This window comes from Schistocerca piceifrons, chromosome 1 (assembly GCF_021461385.2).
Source record: "Schistocerca piceifrons isolate TAMUIC-IGC-003096 chromosome 1, iqSchPice1.1, whole genome shotgun sequence".
Taxonomy (NCBI): Eukaryota; Metazoa; Arthropoda; class Insecta; order Orthoptera; family Acrididae; genus Schistocerca; species Schistocerca piceifrons.
In genome coordinates this window covers 19,155,133-19,173,887 of record NC_060138.1, presented here as the reverse complement: position 1 = coordinate 19,173,887, position 18,755 = coordinate 19,155,133, and the positions used below count along the sequence as shown (strand labels likewise).

Below are 18,755 nucleotides of genomic sequence, written 5' to 3'. Positions count from 1 at the left end.
ATATTGTCGTGGCAGATCCACACTCGAATGCTAACTCAGATGTGGTATATTGTGGATCTACATCCCAACACCACTTTGTACATTGCACGTGTATGGCATATTGTGGATCCGAATCTCAACATCACTCCGGATATAATGCTCAGTCGATCCACATTCGAATGCAAACTCAGGTCTACTGTGATAAATATGATCCTGGCTTCCTTATATCCTTGTGAGTGTGGTATGTATTTGATAATATGTAGACAACTCTGCTGTTTTAACTGTCAATGCAATTTATCCATCTGTGGAAAATAATTTTACCGCTGAAAGTCCCAGAAAGAAAAGGTTGATGGTGCTTCGATACCTGCGGCATCAGTAATTCGATGGGTAACTTCGATAATGCGCGATTCATTCACAGCCTTTGTGCTGGGATATAGGAGCCTCTATATAGCGGAGGGAACGTTTGTGTGTGTTGAAAGCAGGAAGGGTAACACGTCATGGACAGGGTACCAAGTTAGGTCCGCGAGGAAGAGTGCATTCGACGTTATTCTGCGCTATTTTCGTAAACACGTTCTGTTAGGGCAAGAATTTCTATGTATATTAGCTGAGACATCAAGAAAGCGAGTGTTAACTATTTCTTGGACACTATACAATTTCGACGAGGTCGACTTGGTTCTCATTTTTTACAAAGCCATGTGACCTCCGAATAACATTGAGAACCTTTTAGATTGCGAGTCACCATGCGGACATTATGCGGCGAAGTGTCAGTCATGCTGGGGCTGGTACGCACGGCTGGATGCAGCTCGTATGTTCCGGTAGTGAGGGGGAAAGCAACCTGTGCTATTCTGCCATCAACGGTAAAGACAAGAGCTGCCCGGAGGTGTCTCGCATATGAGGGCTGCGTGAGTGCTTCTTGGAGTCCTGTAATGTCAGTATAACAGTAGCTGTTTACTCGAAAGTAGAGGCAACTTTCACCTACGTTCGGCGCTTGGGTGATAACGTATTTGACGAGGAATTTGTCAGGTGTCAAGTATGGAAGGGGCGCCACCACCTCATGTGTGCGGGACCTTAACGGGCGTCGGTGTGTGGTTTGACAGGTGTGGGCCGCGCCACTTCGCAGGGGCTGCCGTCAGCCTCCTGTGTGTTCTGGTGGAAATAACAGCAAACGCTCTCTCATCTGAATGTGGAGGTGACTGGCTACAGTCGAGTACGGTGCTATATTACACCCCCCCGCCCCGATCAGTGCATTTGGGCTAGGTGTTGGTAACTGTGCTACATTTACATGCAACAATTTGAGAACATAGAGTGCGAAGTTATGTCGCGATCGCATGGATCGATCAGACATAAAATCGATAGAATTGCGGAAAATGACGAGAGCGCAGCCATGAATTGTCCGAATATACACCGAAATGTAGGGAAATTGAGGAAGTTCTCTTATATCTTTTTGTTCGCGCCGAAAAATTTCTACATGGGAACAAGAGGAATCCGGGAAAATGATGACATCGAGATGAGGGGAATGAGGGAGGAAGATAATTTTTTCCGTTGAGGCAGTATTATACTGTATGTGTGTTGAGGTGCCAGTGATACACGCGAGTTGACTACTGTATTCGATGCTTTTCAGGATGACAGAGGACCATTCACCTCTAAACTTACTTGCATCTGCGCTAAAGGATAACAGAGAGTGGACGGGTGCGATTTAATGGCTGCCTGATTCATTCTAGAGAAGGAGAAGTTGCTGTAGATCACTTTTTTTCCAGTTTTCTGTCCAGATGCATCAGTCTCGTGACATGGATGGCTTTCTACTCATATACAGCTACATATTCTGTATGTGCTTTAAAGCACTGTCTACTTGCGATCGGTAATGATAAACCTGTCAGTCATAAGACGACTTACGTCTCATATGTGATAAAACTTGACACATTCATCTAAACGAACTTTGATTTATGTGACCCCTCCTGTGGCATCGTTGGTGTAAAATCGAGATTTCAGCGTCATAACTAAGTTAGCAGTAGGGGCTTGTGAGGCACTGCAATCCCTGTGTACACATTTGCCCAACAGATGTGCTGTTTACAGAGTTAGTGATGGAATCACTTGTAATTTTCACATGTCGGAAACTGCTGCTGTGCGTTTATCTGTTTCCTTGATGGAGGTATCCCCCGCTACTAAAGATCATTTTATATAGGCCTGATGCATGCAGCGTATAATTTCTGAACTGTGATCGGATGTGAGCAGTGAACACTATACGTCTCCGCAAAGCTGTATTGTGCTCATATCATGCAAAGCAAATGTTTTACGGACGTAGTTTTTTCGTTTTACGATTCGATACGCTAAAATGTGTGGAACTCCATTCGTCTGGAACTCGATCACGTATAAAAATCAGTCGCTTTTTTTTCTTGTTAACTGTATGCTGTTACATCACGGCACTTTCAAATCTGTTAATATACATCGATAAGGAGTGCTAAGCTCCTTGACTTGGTCACAGCTCGAGACATCTCATGCACTTGGACGGGTTAGGACTCGGAAAGCTCTATTCATTCTCGAGGCGTGGAGTGTAGCAGTCTTCTTCTGATCGGTTGCATATTAATTTGGTGACGGTGCTGCAGGCGGGTTGGTCAGTGACTGTGTGAGGATGGTCTTTTACCCTAAGGTGGCGAGAATGCTCTGTGTGTCTCATACGCAGAGAGATGGATCGTAAATTAAGTACTCTGCTCGAGGTCTTAGAAATATCTAGAGCGCCATCTGGTATACTTTGATGATTTATGTGTTCGAGAATTAACTGTGAATGGGCGTGCTGAGAGGTCATCTATCCATGTTCGTAATGATACTCGCAAAGTAGAGAAGGGATTGTTTAGCTATGACAATGAAATTGGGGAAACATGCTGTCACATGGTTGGCTCGTGTCGGAGTTAATGTAAAATTCTTCGCGCTATCAAGTGTGTTACTTAATATTACAGTACATCTGCGGTGTCTTTTCTATCACTTCCATGCATTGGTTACCACAAAATGATTGAGTGACATAGCTTGTTTGAGTTGGGGAAGAAGTTTTGTGGATGGGTGACAACTTCTGGGGGTTGCTTACAGCTAAACAGCGATCGTGTACATGAGTGCAAAATTAGGAATAACTCGAAATGGAATGCGGAGCCAGCATCTATTCCATCAATGTAACATATGAGTGTAAATGTAGAGGTCGTCAATCACTTTCGGACGGTAGTTTGGAAACTCTTCAAAATGCTGCCAAACTCTTCTAGTTTCCTTATGTTGTATCTGTGTTTTATTTAAAAATCATCCAGTGTTATGCTATCTGCCGTAAGAATATGATTTACACCATGCGATGTCTAGTTTTCTGTGAGAGGTCGTGGATCAGAGCTTCTTAATGTCAGTTTAGAATCTGACTCAGACCTCAAAGTCGTGGCAAAAAACGAAATGTTTGGTAATGTACAAAAGCGTGTTAGAAAACAGTGTTTGAATCGGGACCAAAGGGAGCGTCTATACGTTAATTCGCTTACAGTATAGGTGATGAGACTTTAAAGTGGTCTATGCAGTGTCTGTATATTTAATATGATCGTGTCCACATAGGCAGCTGTAGTTTGAGGTGTCGGACTGGGTGAACTGTTAGGAATGCCTGATGGCTGCATGCTACGCTATTCTGGGGAAGTATTGTGAAATCTCTTTCTTCGCACTGGATGCCTACCTTAGCTAGACGACATTGCGCCTGCATCGACGCCTAGGTGAGTTGTAAATAGGATGAACTTCTATAGTTCGTAATTTTTCTATGTTGGGATGGGTATAGAATAACGAAGATAGCATGTTGGGGATCTGTAGTACTGTATCTAGTTTGGGGACGTACCACATTGCACGCATTTCCACTGAATGCTCAAAACACGGTCCTGTTGCAGTAACTCAGCTCGATCTGTTTCTACACGTGTTGCAGAAGGTGTTGGATATGTCTTTCTCCGACTTAAATTGGAACTAGCACTCGTGGAAAACTGTAGAAATGGGTGCGACTGCAAGATGTGTAGGGTGTGATCAAAACCTGGTTCTAATTTTACTGTAGCAGACAGGTTCGAGGAAGGTGACTCATTTAGAGATATGAGAGTGCGTGGAATATGATTGACTTGTGGGTTTGCGCCTATGCAAGTATGTGTTTGAATTGACATAATTTCTAACATATAGTGTAATGCTAGAGATCTGAGAAGTTAGAGTATATTTTTCTTCTTATGACCTCAATCAGCACGTCATCGCCTATGACTCAGTGGATATATTGTGGAACCTCTGATATGGTCTCGAGATAGAATGTGTTGCAAAAACTAATGAATTATCTAGTTGGGTGTGGTGTGATGGAGTTGCAAATAGCGCTTGCATACCACGTTCCTTAGCCGAATCACTTTCAAAGTTCATTGAGTTTATCACGAGGTTGCATCGTTGGCTCTTAATACACACATTTCTACAATCACCATCACAGTGCACCCGTAGAACAAAGAGCGCTTGTGAGAGTGACATGCAGTAGTTGTTGGGATCGGGGTTTTTTCTTTAACATCTGCTGGATTACGTCTATGACACGGTGGTATGGCTCGCAGGAAGAATGTAAGAGACATGCACACCCATCGTTGATTTTCGGTGAGTATTATTTGGTATCGTGTGCATCCAGATATTGAAGAGGTAATATTATACTTAGTATTAGTGATGGGTGTGTGATATGTTAGCATTTGAGCATCAGGTTTATGAAGTATATGTGTTTGTGTGAAGGAAATGTCTGTGTGCAGTTCTAGGGAGGGCATGGATTTGACTTGGAGTACTGTGATAGTGAAGGGAAGAGTATGTCTAGTCGTGAGGAAGGTACAGGTTTTTTAAAGAGCCACAGCGGTCATCAGAGTGTATTTTTGGTACTTCGCTCATTGCCAAATTCCGTTCAGTTGAGACTGCGATCGTAACATTTAATTGTAAATATAATGATAGAAGATATATGTGAGGGGTTTTCTAGAATGTGTCCGTGTAATCAAAGTCTGCGGTGGTATTGATTTGCGTTCCCATGTTAACGGTAGCGGTCTTCCGAATTCAGAGGCCTGTTGGAGTGTAGGAATGTATCAGAGTTAACTGTACCATCCTCTAGACGACCGAACAGCGAACTAATACTCAGTATGTGATGGGCTGATTTCGTGATCAAGTGGAACTTTGAGAAGATGGTGTGTTTGCTGTGGAGCGTTATTGCCTCCCATGTAAATTGTTCGGTCGACTGGTTCTGCACGTTTTGCTCCTTTATTTAGTTGAGGGAAGATCGATTGTGGTGTGTTGGACACACGTTTGCCTGTTCTCTAGCGTGGGAAGGACTATAGTTGGTTTGTAAACAATACTGATCATCTGGAATCTGTTACATCACCGACTTCGGTATTCGAGAGAGCGAATATCAGTTTACTCTATTTGTTTCTAGTTAGTAAATGGTTTACACCTCGCTGCACCGCACTAAAATTTGGTGTTTGTGGAGAAATAATATACAGTCTATATCTTGTTCATTATGTTGCATTAGCGATCTGTAGGATGCTGCCTAGTGCGTGATATAGAGAAGTACGGCGAAAATTGTATAATATTCTGGCGAAAATATGGGTGTTCTTGTAATCCCTGAGTCTGGAGATGTCTGTAGAAATGCGAGCAAGAAAGTGGAAACAGTAATGCGTCTATGCCGAATTTGTTGACGAGTTCTGAGAGCGACTTCGGTCCGCTGATGTAAAAAGGATGATTTTGTATGGTGGGGGATATGAACTGTATGTTTACTACATCGATACTGTAGGCGGTGATACTTTCCTGGGTTAGAGATTGGTTTGACACTCCAATATTCTTGCGGTCTCGAATGTATCTGATGACCTGTAAACAACTTTGGAATGTTTAGTTGTCGGTGCAAAATGGTGATCAGTGTCAAATAGTTCATTACGTCTGAGTGTAGCGTCTGTAGAAAGCACAGGTTGGGGACGTATAGATTGAGGGAACTGTCGATGCAATTTAGCAATCTGTGCAAAATAACCATAGAAAGTCCCAGCAAGAAAAGGTGGATGGTGCTTTGATACCGGCGGCGTTAGTAATTCGACTGGTAAATTCGATAAGAGCGAATCAGAATGCTAGCTGATTGTGATGGGCTGTAGGAGCGGTGAGAACATTTGCATATGTTGAGAGCAGGAAGGCTATCACGTTATGTCTGGGAGGAAGACTCGATTCGGCGATATTTTCATAAACAGATTCTGTTAGGATAGGAATTTTCGCGCATGCAAGATGAGACAACAAGAAAACTATTTCTGGGGCACTATAAAATTACAAAGAGCGGGACTTGGTTGATATTTTTTTTCACGTAGCCATGTGATGTAAGAATAACAATGAGAATGTTTGAAATGGCGAGGTGTCAGCCACGCTGGGGGCGGGTTCACGCGGCTGCACGCGTCTCAACACTCTCTGTGCTATTCTGCCTTCAGTGGTAAAGGCAGGTGGTGCCTGGAGATGCCTCGAATATGAGACTGGCATGAACACGCTTTGGAATGCTATGACATCAGTATAACAGTGACTGTATACAGGTATACAACTTTCACTGGTGTTCAACGACACCGGCTCGAGGACTGTGACCGAGCGCACGGGACCCAGCTGCAGCCACCCCACTTTGCGGGGGTTGCGGCGTGCGCAGCTCTAAATGGACGTCTGCGAGTGCTTTGACAGCTGATGACCGTGTGGGTCATATGTCTGGTCGCATCATCATCGGTGTCTAGCGATAGAATTTCTCAGGTGTTACGTATGAATGGGGTGCCGTCACCTCATGCTTGCGGAAGCCTAGCTGTGGTCTGTGCACGGTTTGACATATGAGGGATGCGTCACTTACCACTACCTGCTGTGTACTCTACTGGACAGGGGGCGGTGGACTGTGCATGCGCTCGTTGATTGCATTATTTCGCGAGCGGGTCTGTAGGCCGTGCTATGCGCTATTTGGGCAGTTTATGAGTACTGAGTGTGTCTACACTTGAGTGTGAAAAATTATTTAGGAGCAGTTACCTATTGTGTACTGAAATTACGTGTCTGTGAACTGTCAACTTGGCCGCAGGCATATCAGGTTGATTTTTTGTATCAGTGTGATGGATATACTCAATCCCTAAATAAGTTGTTCCAAAATAAGTAGAGCGCACTCCATCCTTACTCTCCCCAGCAGCCCAAAGCAGACTGAGTCGTTTTCCCACCATTTTCCCTCACCATCTTGGATTATGTCACAGGATGGATGACAGTGCTATCTGGTGGCAGTATTGTGCACTAGGCCGGTTGGAGTCTAGATCTCGTGGTGGAGACACTGCCTGCAAAATAAAGACTTGTGTCCAGAGTCGTTTTCCCACCTTTTACCCCCACCATCTTGGTTTACGTCACGAAAGAGATGAGAGCTTCCTCTGCTGGTGGTACTGGGTGCTAGACCTCGTGGAGAACACGCTGTTTGACTCCATCATGGATAACTGTACTTGCACTATCACCTGACGTAACGGTAGCGCTCTCTCGTGGCGACGATATGAACTGAGCCAGTTGGGCTCTGGAGCTCGTGGTGAACCCACTAGGTGGCGCCATCTTGGATTACGGTACTTGCATCATCACCTGACGTCACTACAGCGTCCTCTCGTGGCATGGATGTGAACTAAGTCAGTTGGGCTCTGGACGCACAGGCGAATGCACTGGGTGGTGGTGCTGCCTGTAATTGTTTAAATAAAGGCTGGTGTATGATTTCGACAGTTGACGATTAGCAAGCAGAGTCTTTTCGAAGGATTATTATTTTGACAATTTACGAATTGCTTGGCTATTTGGACGTAAATGTATTGCATTATTTACGAGTAGTTCCCATGTCTGTAGGCTGTGCAATGCGTTATTTTTGACAGTTTACAAGTAGCAATCGTGTGCGTAGTGCCTTACACATGAGTTATGTAGGAGTAGTTTGCACGTCTTTATGCTGTGGGGCATGTCAGGGCGTGTGTTCCGTGATACATATACTCCATTCCTAAATAAATTGCTCCCAAATAAATAAAGTAGACTCCTTCCTCTCTCCATCAGCCTAGAGCAGGCTGAGTCCTTTTTCCAGCAACCCCTAGGAAGAGGCTGCGCCCTTGCAGGGTTAGGTTTGTGGTGGTGAGCTTCGTTTGCAACAGTTTTCATAGGTTGGTAGCGAAAGCCAAAGAGACCTTTCTTTACTGCCAGAATTCAAACTGGGCGCCGTTTCCTAGGAAGAGGTGGCAGTCTGGACCTTGAAAAGTAGTTGAAACTAGGTAGTTGAAATATAGTGAACCACTTTTCTTACCTATATGAATATAGACGTCGTAAATTAAAAGTGAAATGGAATTAAGTATTTGGGTAATTAATACATTAGATACGCGATGTGAGTGTTAGTTTAATTAGAATATTTACGGAACGCTATGTCCAACGTGAGTATAAAGGTCCAGGCTGGGGAGCTGTAACGTCAGCAGTCTCGCACTCGGGGGCCGCTGGCGCGGTGCGAGAGGGAAAGCACACGATCTTGTGTCATCACTCGACGCCGCGGTGTCGCCCTCTGGTGCTGACGATATGAACTAAGTCAGTTGGGCTCTGCAGCTCGTTGTGGATACGCCGAGTGCAGCCATCTTCAATAACGGTACTTGCATCATCACCTAACCCTCCGGTGGCGACAATATGAAGTACAGACCCAGTGGAGAACACACCTGCTTCAAATTCGTTAAATAATAAAGACTAGTACTTTTTTCCCGCCATTTTCTTTGCTTAGTAGAGGTAAATGGGGTGTGATGCATTACCATGTTGGAATTTGAACTTTGCTCCATTTTTCTGGACAGTGGGGGCGTGTCACTTTCCTGCCAAAATTCAAACTTCCCACCAAAATGGGCCATCTCGGATAACGGTACTTTGGACTGGTGCCTGTCTTGTTCCAATACTTATGGATAAATAAAAAATACTTGTTTGCTTCGTAAATTTTGATTTGCTAAAACTAAAATTCTCCCTCTCTCCCCATAGGGTGGTGTTTGAGAGAGACGAATGTTGACCCAAATATTAATTTCTTCCGCAGATTCCAATAAGTTTTGTTTGTTACGTGGTCATGAGGCCACACAACTTTTAATTATCAAACAAATCATCTGACTATATAACCAACTAACCAAAAATCCTGCTTACTAATGAGTGAACTCATTAACTAACAGAGTAAACAAAGCAAAAGACTAACTGAGGAAAAAATGTCAGCGCCGCCATCTTGGATGACGTCATCGCCGCCATCTTTGATAACGGTACTTTGGGGTAGAACCAGCCTAGCCCCAATACTAACGTGGCGATCTGATGACAGGGTGTACATATGGTGAATGCCCAGTGAACCTCATCTGCCATCGTAAACAGTAAAATTCGGAGGCGGTGGTGTTATGGTGTGGTCGTGTTTTTCATGGAGGGGGTTTGCACCCTTGTTGTTTTGCATAGCACTATCTCAGACCAGGCCTGCATTGATGTTTTAAGCACGTTCTTGCTTCCCACTGTTGAAGTGCAGTTCGGGGATGGCGATTGGATCTTTCAACACGATCGAGCACCTGTTCATAATGCACGGCCTGTGGCGGAGTGGTTACACGACAGTAACATCGCTGTAAGGGACTGGCCTGCACAGAGTCCTGACCTGAATCCTATAGAACACCTTTGGGAAGGTTTGGAACGCCGACTTCGTGTCAGGCCTCACCGATCGACATCGATACCTCTCGTCAGTGCAACACTCCGTGGAGAATCGACTGCCATTCCCCAAGAAACCTTTCCGCACCTGATTCAACGTATGCCTTCTAAGGGTGGGCCGCCAACACCATATTGAATTCCAGCATTACGGATGGACGGCGCCACGAACTTATAAGTCATTTTCAGCCAGGTGTCCGGACACTTGTGATCAGATAATGTATTTTTGTAGAGAAGTGACCTGGCTATGATCTGAACCCCTAAAAATTAAACAATTTTCGGAATATCGATTTGTTTTGTGCATTTGAATGCCAAAAAGTGTTTTTTACTTTTTTCAAATTGCCGCCATTTTGTGAAAAAATAACATTGTTTCACTTTTCAGAAGTTCTGAGCGTATCTACACTCTTAATTTTAATAATTTTTGGTCTGGTCCGTTTTAGACCACTCAGTTACCTGAACCACGGACCCGCCTACCAATGCACAGCGTGCAATACGATCTTCAGCGCCATTTTGTTTAATAACCTCCAAAATTTTCGGACAAAAAATTTTTATAATGCAGCTAAAACAAGATGAAATGTTGAAAATGAGTTCAAAATCAGACGTCTAGACCAGAAAATTCCTTTAAGATGCGGTGTGATGACGTCCCGAACCAACCGTTGCGTGGATATACATAAACAGTTCGCCTTGTTGAGCTTGTCTGAATGTGTAACAGATTTCTTAGTCGTTAAAGCCTCCAGCAGTGTAAGACGAAACGTTAGGCACAGAATTACGCCTTGGACAACGGCATTATGCCGATAAATGAAATATCTGCTAAAGGAGAAGCAGTTGTATGAATATCAAGAGCTCAGGTGGCAAGCCTGTACTAAGTCAAAAAGAAAAGGCTGAAAATGGGAAAGAAATATATAGAGCGTCTGTACGAGGGAAACAAAAGTGAAGGTAATGTTATAAAAAGAGAAACCGAAACAGATGTGGATGAAATGGGAGATATGATACCACTGCAGTAAGAATTTGACAGAGCACTAGAAGACCTAAGTTAAAACAAAGCCCTGTGGTAAACGGTATTTCTTCAAAGTTATTGACATCCTTGGGGGTACGTGATAAAACTATTCCACCTGGTATGCAGGATATGCGAAACACGCGAAATACCGCTAGACTTGGAGAAGACTGTAACAATTCCCACCTAAAAGAAGGCGCGTGGTGACAGGTGTGAATATTACAGAACCATCAATTTAATAAACCGTGGCTGCAAGGTATTGACTCGAATTAGTTATAGAAGAATGGAAAAATTAGTAGAAGCCGATTTCTGGGAGAAATGTAGGAACGCGATTTACCTTAAGAGAGGCAGACGTCCATTTATAGCATGTGCAGATTTAGCGAATGTTTTTGAAAATCTTGTCTGGGATGCATTATCTGAAATTCTGTGGTATCAGGGATTAAATACAGTGCGTGAAAGGTTATCTAAAACTTCTACAGAAACCAGAGTGCAGCTATAAGACTGGAATGGCATTTAATGGTTAAGACGGGGGTTAGGAAGGTTGGAGGCCACCTTCTTTTCAGTCTGTACTTTGAGCAAGAGGTAAAGGAAACCAAGGAGAAATTTGGAAACGGTTTTAAAGTTCAGGAAGGAGAAATTAAAAGTTTGCTTTTTGCCGTTGAAGGGCAATGACTCTGAAGATCAGTTAAAAGGAATGGAAGTATCTTGAAAAGCAATTACAAGATGATGTTCAAAAAATATGAAACAAGGATAATAAAAGTATTCGAATTAAATCAGGTCATGCTGGTGGAATTAGATTAGAAATGAGACAGGAAGAGCAATCGATGAGTTTCACTATCTGGGCATGCTGTGGCCCGTATAACGGCAGTTTTGTTTGACGTGATGTCAACATATTCTAGAGTCATCTTGGGTTGTCGGGTGTTCTGCCGGATATCAGCGTCGTACTTGCACGATATTTCGGTCACGTAGCTCGAGACCTTCATCAGGTGCGACCTGAGACTGTTCCTCGAGTGGACCTGGTCCAGTATTTATGCCTATGGACTTCCCCCTCCACCAACGGCTGCAAGCGCTTCCTCTGTGGTCCGCGCCCATTCCCTGTGACCTGCTGGAGCGTTGCTGCTCCGTTTTCCGTCCGCTGCGGTTCTAGGTGTTCCCTCTGCGGTCCGCGCCCACCAAACCCGCTCCTGGGTGTTTCATCTACGGTCTGGGGTACCAGGCGTTCCCCCTGCGGTCCGCGCCCGCTCACCACGCCCTGTTGGAGCGTTGCCACTCCGTTTTTCATCTGCTGCGGCTCTGGATGTTCCCTCTGCGGTCCGCGCCCACCAGTCCCACTTCTGGGTGTTCCATCTTCGGTCTGGTGCTCCTGGCAGTCCGTCAGGGGCTCGTTTACCATCTCCATGTCTCTGGTTCTTCTGTTTGTGTAGTGTCGCAGCTGGCCCCGTTGCTCCTTTAACAATTCCAGAGCCGGATCCCAGGCTCTGCTTAGCTGGTACCCTGTGTCACGATTCATAAGATCGTCAGCCATTTTAATCTCAATCGATTCTCTTATGACACTGTCCCAAAATCTGGGTGTTTGTGCTAGAATCTTGGTATCCTCATACTTCATGGCATGATCTAGTTCTAGACAGTGTTCAGCAATGGCTGACTTAGTCACCTGTCTTAATCTAGTGTGCCTCTGATGTTCTTTGCACCTGATCTCCACAGTTCTTGTCGTCTGGCCAATGTAGGACATGCCACATTGACAAGGTATATTGTAAATCCCTGGTTTTCGTAACCCCAGGTCGTCTTTGACACTCCCCAGCAGTCCCCCGATCTTGTTGGATGGACAGAAAACACACTTGATATTGTGTTTACGCAGGATCCTACTGATTCTGGCAGAAATAGAGCCAGCATAGGGCAGATATGCCACCTTCCTTGCTTCATCTTGGCCTTCTTCAGGAACCTGTGGTATAGTGGCTGGTCGGAGTGCCCTCTCAATTTGTCTGTCCATGTATCCATTCTTGGAGAAAACTGTTTTGAGACGTTCTGTCTCTATGGGTAGATTCTCTTGGTCTGATAGGGCACGTGCTCTGTGGACCAAAGTCTTCAGAACCCCATTCTTCTGTGCCGGGTGGTGACAACTGCTGGCCTGCAGATATAAATCAGTGTGTGTAGGTTTTCGGTACACACTGTGGCCAATTGATCCATCTGCTTTCCTCTGGACTAGTACATCCAGAAATGACAGCTGGCCATTCTTCTCCAGTTCCATGGTGAACTTGATATTAGGGTGGCATGAGTTAAGATGTTCAAGAAACTCATTGAGCCTGTCCATCCCATGTGGCCAGATCACGAAGGTGTCATCCACATACCTAAAGAAGCATGTGGGTTTAAATGTGGCTGTCTCCAATGCCCTCTCCTCAAAACTCTCCATAAACATGTTGGCAACCACAGGGGACAGTGGGCTGCCCATAGCTACACCTTCAGTTTGCTCGTAATATTGGTTTCTGTACAGCAAATACGTGGATGTCAGTGTATGACTGAACAGGTCCAACAGAGCACCATCAAATTTCTCTGCAATCAGTTCTAGTGAGTCCTTCAGTGGGACCCTGGTGAACAGCGATACCACATCAAAACTAACCATGATGTCCGAATCTGTGATGTTCAGTTGCTTGAGGCGTTGCAGGAAATCTTCTGAGTTGCAGATGTGGTGAATACATTTCCCCACATATGGAGCCAGGAGACCTTTCAGGTACTTGGCTGTTGTGTACGTAGGTGCCCCAATATTACTGACAATAGGACGTAGGGGCACACCCTCCTTGTGTATTTTAGGCAGACCATACAGTCTGGGTGGCACTGGCGCTTTTTCCCGTAGTTGTCTGATGATCTTATCGGGCATCCCTGTTTCCTTCAAGAGAGCACTAGTCTTCTTGGCCACCTTGTCCGTGGGGTCACACTCCAGAATTCTGTATGCAGGTTCAAATGGTTCAAATGGCTCTGAGCACTATGGGACTCAACTGCTGAGGTCATTAGTCCCCTAGAACTTAGAACTAGTTAAACCTAACTAACCTAAGGACACCACAAACATCCATGCCCGAGGCAGGATTCGAACCTGCGACCGTAGCGGTCTTGCGGTTCCAGACTGCAGCGCCTTTAACCGCACGGCCACTTCGGCCGGCTCTGTATGCAGGGTCCTCCAGAAGTTGGCGTACTTTCTCATCATAATCCACTCGCTGCAAGATGACAGTGGAGTTCCCTTTGTCTGCTGGCAGTACCACAATGCTGTTGTCTTCCCGTAGTTTCTTGAGTGCAAGCCTCTCCTCGGTTGTGATGTTCGATTTCGGCGGCCTGGCCTTGGTGAGGGCCCTGCAGGTCTCTCGGCGGACTTCCTCTGCCACATTAGGTGGAAGTGTGGCTGCAACTTGCTCTACTGCACTGACGAAACCTGAAATGGGTACGTTTCTAGGGGTCGTAGCAAAGTTGAGACCCCTGCTGAGTACCTTTATGGTTGTATCATCAAACTGTATGCCACTCAGATTCGTCACCGTGCGTGTCTCTTCCATCTGCTGTGCTTTCTTGCTCATGCGGTCAAACTTTGCAGATTGGCAAGATGAGGCATTCCTTCTAGCACACTCAGCTAAAGACCAGGAGGCACGGTCTACCCAATCCCAATCTTCTCTTGTTAAGGAAGCTGCCATGTACAGATGAATGTGTAACAGGTCCCTGGCCACAACATCTAACCTGTGGCGCATATCTCGAATCCTCTCTCTCACCAGTGCCATGCTAGCTCTGCGTTTTATCTTGTTCGCCGCTCTGGAGTTGATGTGATGTTTAATTCTGGCAAATACTGGTACCACTTCTCCATCTCGACACCTCAGCAAAAAACTGAGAGAACTCAGCATCTTCCCTTTCTTCTGCCGTAGCTTGTCCAGCTTCTTGATATTCTGGTACATCTCCTTCCCGTAGAGACTTTTGATGTAACTCTTCAGGCTTTCCCGGCGATCTAATGACATCTTGGGTTGTCGGGTGTTCTGCCGGATATCAGCGTCGTACTTGCACGATATTTCGGTCACGTAGCTCGAGACCTTCATCAGGTGCGACCTGAGACTGCTCCTCGAGTGGACCTGGTCCAGTATTTATGCCTATGGACTTCCCCCTCCACCAACGGCTGCAGGCGCTTCCTCTGTGGTCCGCGCCCATTCCCTGTGACCTGCTGGAGCGTTGCTGCTCCGTATTCCGTCCGCTGCGGTTCTAGGTGTTCCCTCTGCGGTCCGCGCCCACCAAACCCGCTCCTGGGGGTTTCATCTACGGTCTGGGGTACCAGGCGTTCCCCCTGCGGTCCGCGCCCGCTCACCACGCCCTGTTGGAGCGTTGCCACTCCGTTTTTCATCTGCTGCGGCTCTGGATGTTCCCTCTGCGGTCCGCGCCCACCAGTCCCACTTCTGGGTGTTCCATCTTCGGTCTGGTGCTCCTGGCAGTCCGTCAGGGGCTCGTTTACCATCTCCATGTCTCTGGTTCTTCTGTTTGTGTAGTGTCGCAGCTGGCCCCGTTGCTCCTTTAACAATTCCAGAGCCGGATCCCAGGCTCTGCTTAGCTGGTACCCTGTGTCACGATTCATAAGATCGTCAGCCATTTTAATCTCAATCGATTCTCTTATGACACTGTCCCAAAATCTGGGTGTTTGTGCTAGAATCTAGCACTTGAGGCGTTTTCCGTCCGCTGCGGTTCTAGAGTGTTTCCCGCATGGAAGTCCGGATGGAGGACTATTTTACTTCTGGGACATCTTAGCCAAGCAGAGCTGCTTGTTCCTCCGGAAAGGAGGCGGCATTGAATCGAACTTGGAGGAAAACAAATTTGACTACAGATGACGGATCGGTTGGTAGGAGACATACAGAGCCATCAAGAGTAGTCATTTTGGTTACTGAAGCAAAGATGGCCGGTAGAAACTGGAGAGGAATATGCAAGCTCGGCCGGACAGTAGGCAGGTTCAGATGCTATAGATGTGGCTGGCAGGAGAGCCTTCGCGCCCAACACTGTAGTGTGCAGAGCTGCAGCGAACCGCTCTTCAGTCTGATTGATATTTTCCAGCTCAATGTATGTCTCGAATTCTCCCTAGTGTGATTGTGATAATAATACCTTCTATGCTGATCTCAACCATACTTTCTTAGCTTGTCCCAAATAGAATGGGGAGGGAGAGGTTTTTAAGGATTTGAGAAACAGTGGCCTGCATGTACGTAGTGGTTTCTAACATTGTGCGTGGTGTTTGTTCTAAGTCGTGTATCCCTACCACTTTCGCGCAGCGACGCTCTGAGCGTGTTTTTTAGGGAATTGACTAGTTTGAACCTGGGACCTGTTGCTGGTAAGGAGACGCCAGACCACACATGACATGTAGAGTTCAGAAGAGTTCAGTCACACTAGCGATGATATAATCAAATACTTAATGATTTCAGCGTCAGCTCCTCTGCACTCCCTGTAAAAGAATCTTAATACTAACTAAATTTAGTGGAAGGGGTGCAAGGCTTTCTCATTTTTAGTTAGCTGGTAAAATAACGTCGAAAAAGCAGTTAACTTTTCCATTGGAAATTTTATTCTACTCACAAAACATTGTTTATAAATTGCACTATTGATAAAAGGAAATATTTTAATACAGGATGATAAAAACCAACTGCGTTCAACAAAAATGTGAACGAATATTCCCTGAATGGGTTTCCAAGTTCTACAATGGATCGAAGGATGACCTATGACATATCACATCTATAATCTAGATTTAAGTTAAGTTTCATAAAAGAGAAAACTATCAAAATGGTCTACAGTGACCCTCAATTATCTTTAATTACTTATCTAACTTGTCGTGAATTACACTGGCTGATGTGGCTTCTCAATAATTATATAACTGAAAAATCATCGCGTTTCAGATTTTTACTTCAAGTAGCAAATGTGAACACCATGAGATTTAATTGACGATCGACACTAGTATTACGAAAAAAGGGGATGTAACAGATGAGACTTCTGCAGTTCTGAGTGAAGCCTTATGCGCCCAAAAATGCGGCATCGCGTGCGTCCATTACCTTGTCGGTGTTTAGGCAGTGTCAGGGGGTGGCGAGCGGCACAGCTCCACACCTCGCCATCTCGAAAGCAACTCTCTCCTAACTTCTCCTTATTACAATTTACCGAAGTTGGTTTAAAAAAGCTATCTGGCTGTGTTTTCAACTGACCAATCAGGGTCTCAACGTTAACCTTAAGCTTCGCCTACAAAAATTCTGTCTATCCAATGAGAAACGTTATACTTTTCGTGGTGGGGCAATGTTTTTAAAGTTTGCAACGTAACAGAGACGCGAAAAAGTCTCACGCTAAAACTTGCAGCTGGTGTGGCCCTTTTAGTGTTGTCGTAAGATGTATACTGTTCTTCAGGAGGGCTCTATCTTTTAACATGGGCTGGGGGGTGGTTTTGGCGGTCAGCTGGCGACGTGGGTGTCCGTCCCTTATCGTAGGGCCTCCTAGCCTACACGATTGTGCTCTCGGCTTCTGTTCTCGTTTCTCCCCTCGGAACTGCGTCTGTTTCACGGTGGGAAGGTATGACATGCATTTAGGCGTTCTTGTGTTAGTCTGTGGTATTCCATTTGCTCACTCGTTGATCGTATTGCTTTGATTAATTTAATGTCAGGATTTATTCGGAACTATGTGAGATACTGTCGGATTTGCTATCATGTCAGGGTTTTCATGGAAGGTGTTGGATTTGCCTGACACCTTACAGTTTTGCTGGTTCCGCGATGTTGTTACAAACTTCCAGAGCTGATGTAGAAAGATGAATGTATCAATTTGACGTAAAGGATCGTAGTCTGGAAACGATTGAGGCGAAAGTTTGGCACATCTGTCAATGGAATAGATGTACGGCTAGTGTTGTTGCTAAGAACGTAGAGTAGGCAACTTTCACAGGTGGTAGTGTGGACTGGAGGTGGAAAAAAATGTCCAGTAGATATGGACTTTAAAAGCACAGTTTAAGAGCAAACGGCACTTGTTCATCGTGTGTACTGTCATACAGATCTCATCTACTGGAGAAGCGCCCACAGCTCTTAAGGTACGCATTTTAGAGACAATATTTACTGGGCTACTTTAACTTGTTTAGGTACATACTACCTGCTCCACAAATATAGAAACCAAAGAGCTTGCGCAGTAGAAGGGATGTGTTTTGGAATACGGAAGGTGGAGTGGTTCGCATTTTAGAGCCCGTGTTTACTATACTTCTTTTGTTTTAGTCGACACTAACAGCTGTGAGAGCTGCCTACGTTACAGTTTCAGCGACAACGGTAGCAGTACATGTATTCCACTGTCAGAGGTATCAGAAAGATTTTCGCTTATAACTTTCCACTCGGTCGTTTCTGGACCAGGATCCCTGAAGTGAAATGGATACATTTACCCTTCTCCATCATACCTGAATGTTTATAACATGAAGCAATCATCCTGTGTATGTGAGACATTGTTTACATTCTTGACGTCTTCTGAAATTACGTATAGTTTATATCTGTAAGTGTGGCAACGGCCTTGCCACAGTGGATACACCGGTTCCCGGCAGATCACCGAAGTTAAGCGCTGTCGGGCGTGGCCGGCACTCGGATGGGTGACCAACCGGGTCGCTTTGTGCTGTTGCCATTTTTCGGGGTGCCCTCAGCCTCGTAATGCCAATTGAGGAGCTACTCGGCCGAATAGTAGCGGCTCCGGTCAAAGAAAACCAACGTAACGACCGGGAGAGCGATGGGCTGGGCTGCAGCCTCAGCCGAGGATGACACGGCGGTCGGATGGTCCCATTGGGCCAGTCGTGGCCTGCTGACGGAGTGCTTTTTTATATCTGTAACACGTCATTATTCCGAAAATGGACATTTAAGGTCACATTTCTAACAACTATTTGAAATTTATTGCATTTATAGTGACAAATGCCAAATGAAAGAAGAAAAAGACGTAACCACAACAAATACAACATACTGATGATTACGAGTAGCGTTTTCGAGTCAATATTGTCGAAAGTTTGTCTAAATCTACAAAGGCTGTAAATATTCGTAAGGGTTTTTATCTTCTAAGACGAAGCGAAAGGTCAGTAAGGCTTCGGCTTTTTAGA

The 18,755-nt window shown here is 45.2% G+C and overlaps 1 pseudogene; it reads left to right on the top strand.

The window, feature by feature from the left end:
* The first annotated feature begins 18,174 nt into the window (after window positions 1-18,174).
* Window positions 18,175-18,292, top strand: LOC124727227 (annotated as a pseudogene).
* The last annotated feature ends 463 nt before the right edge of the window (window positions 18,293-18,755 follow it).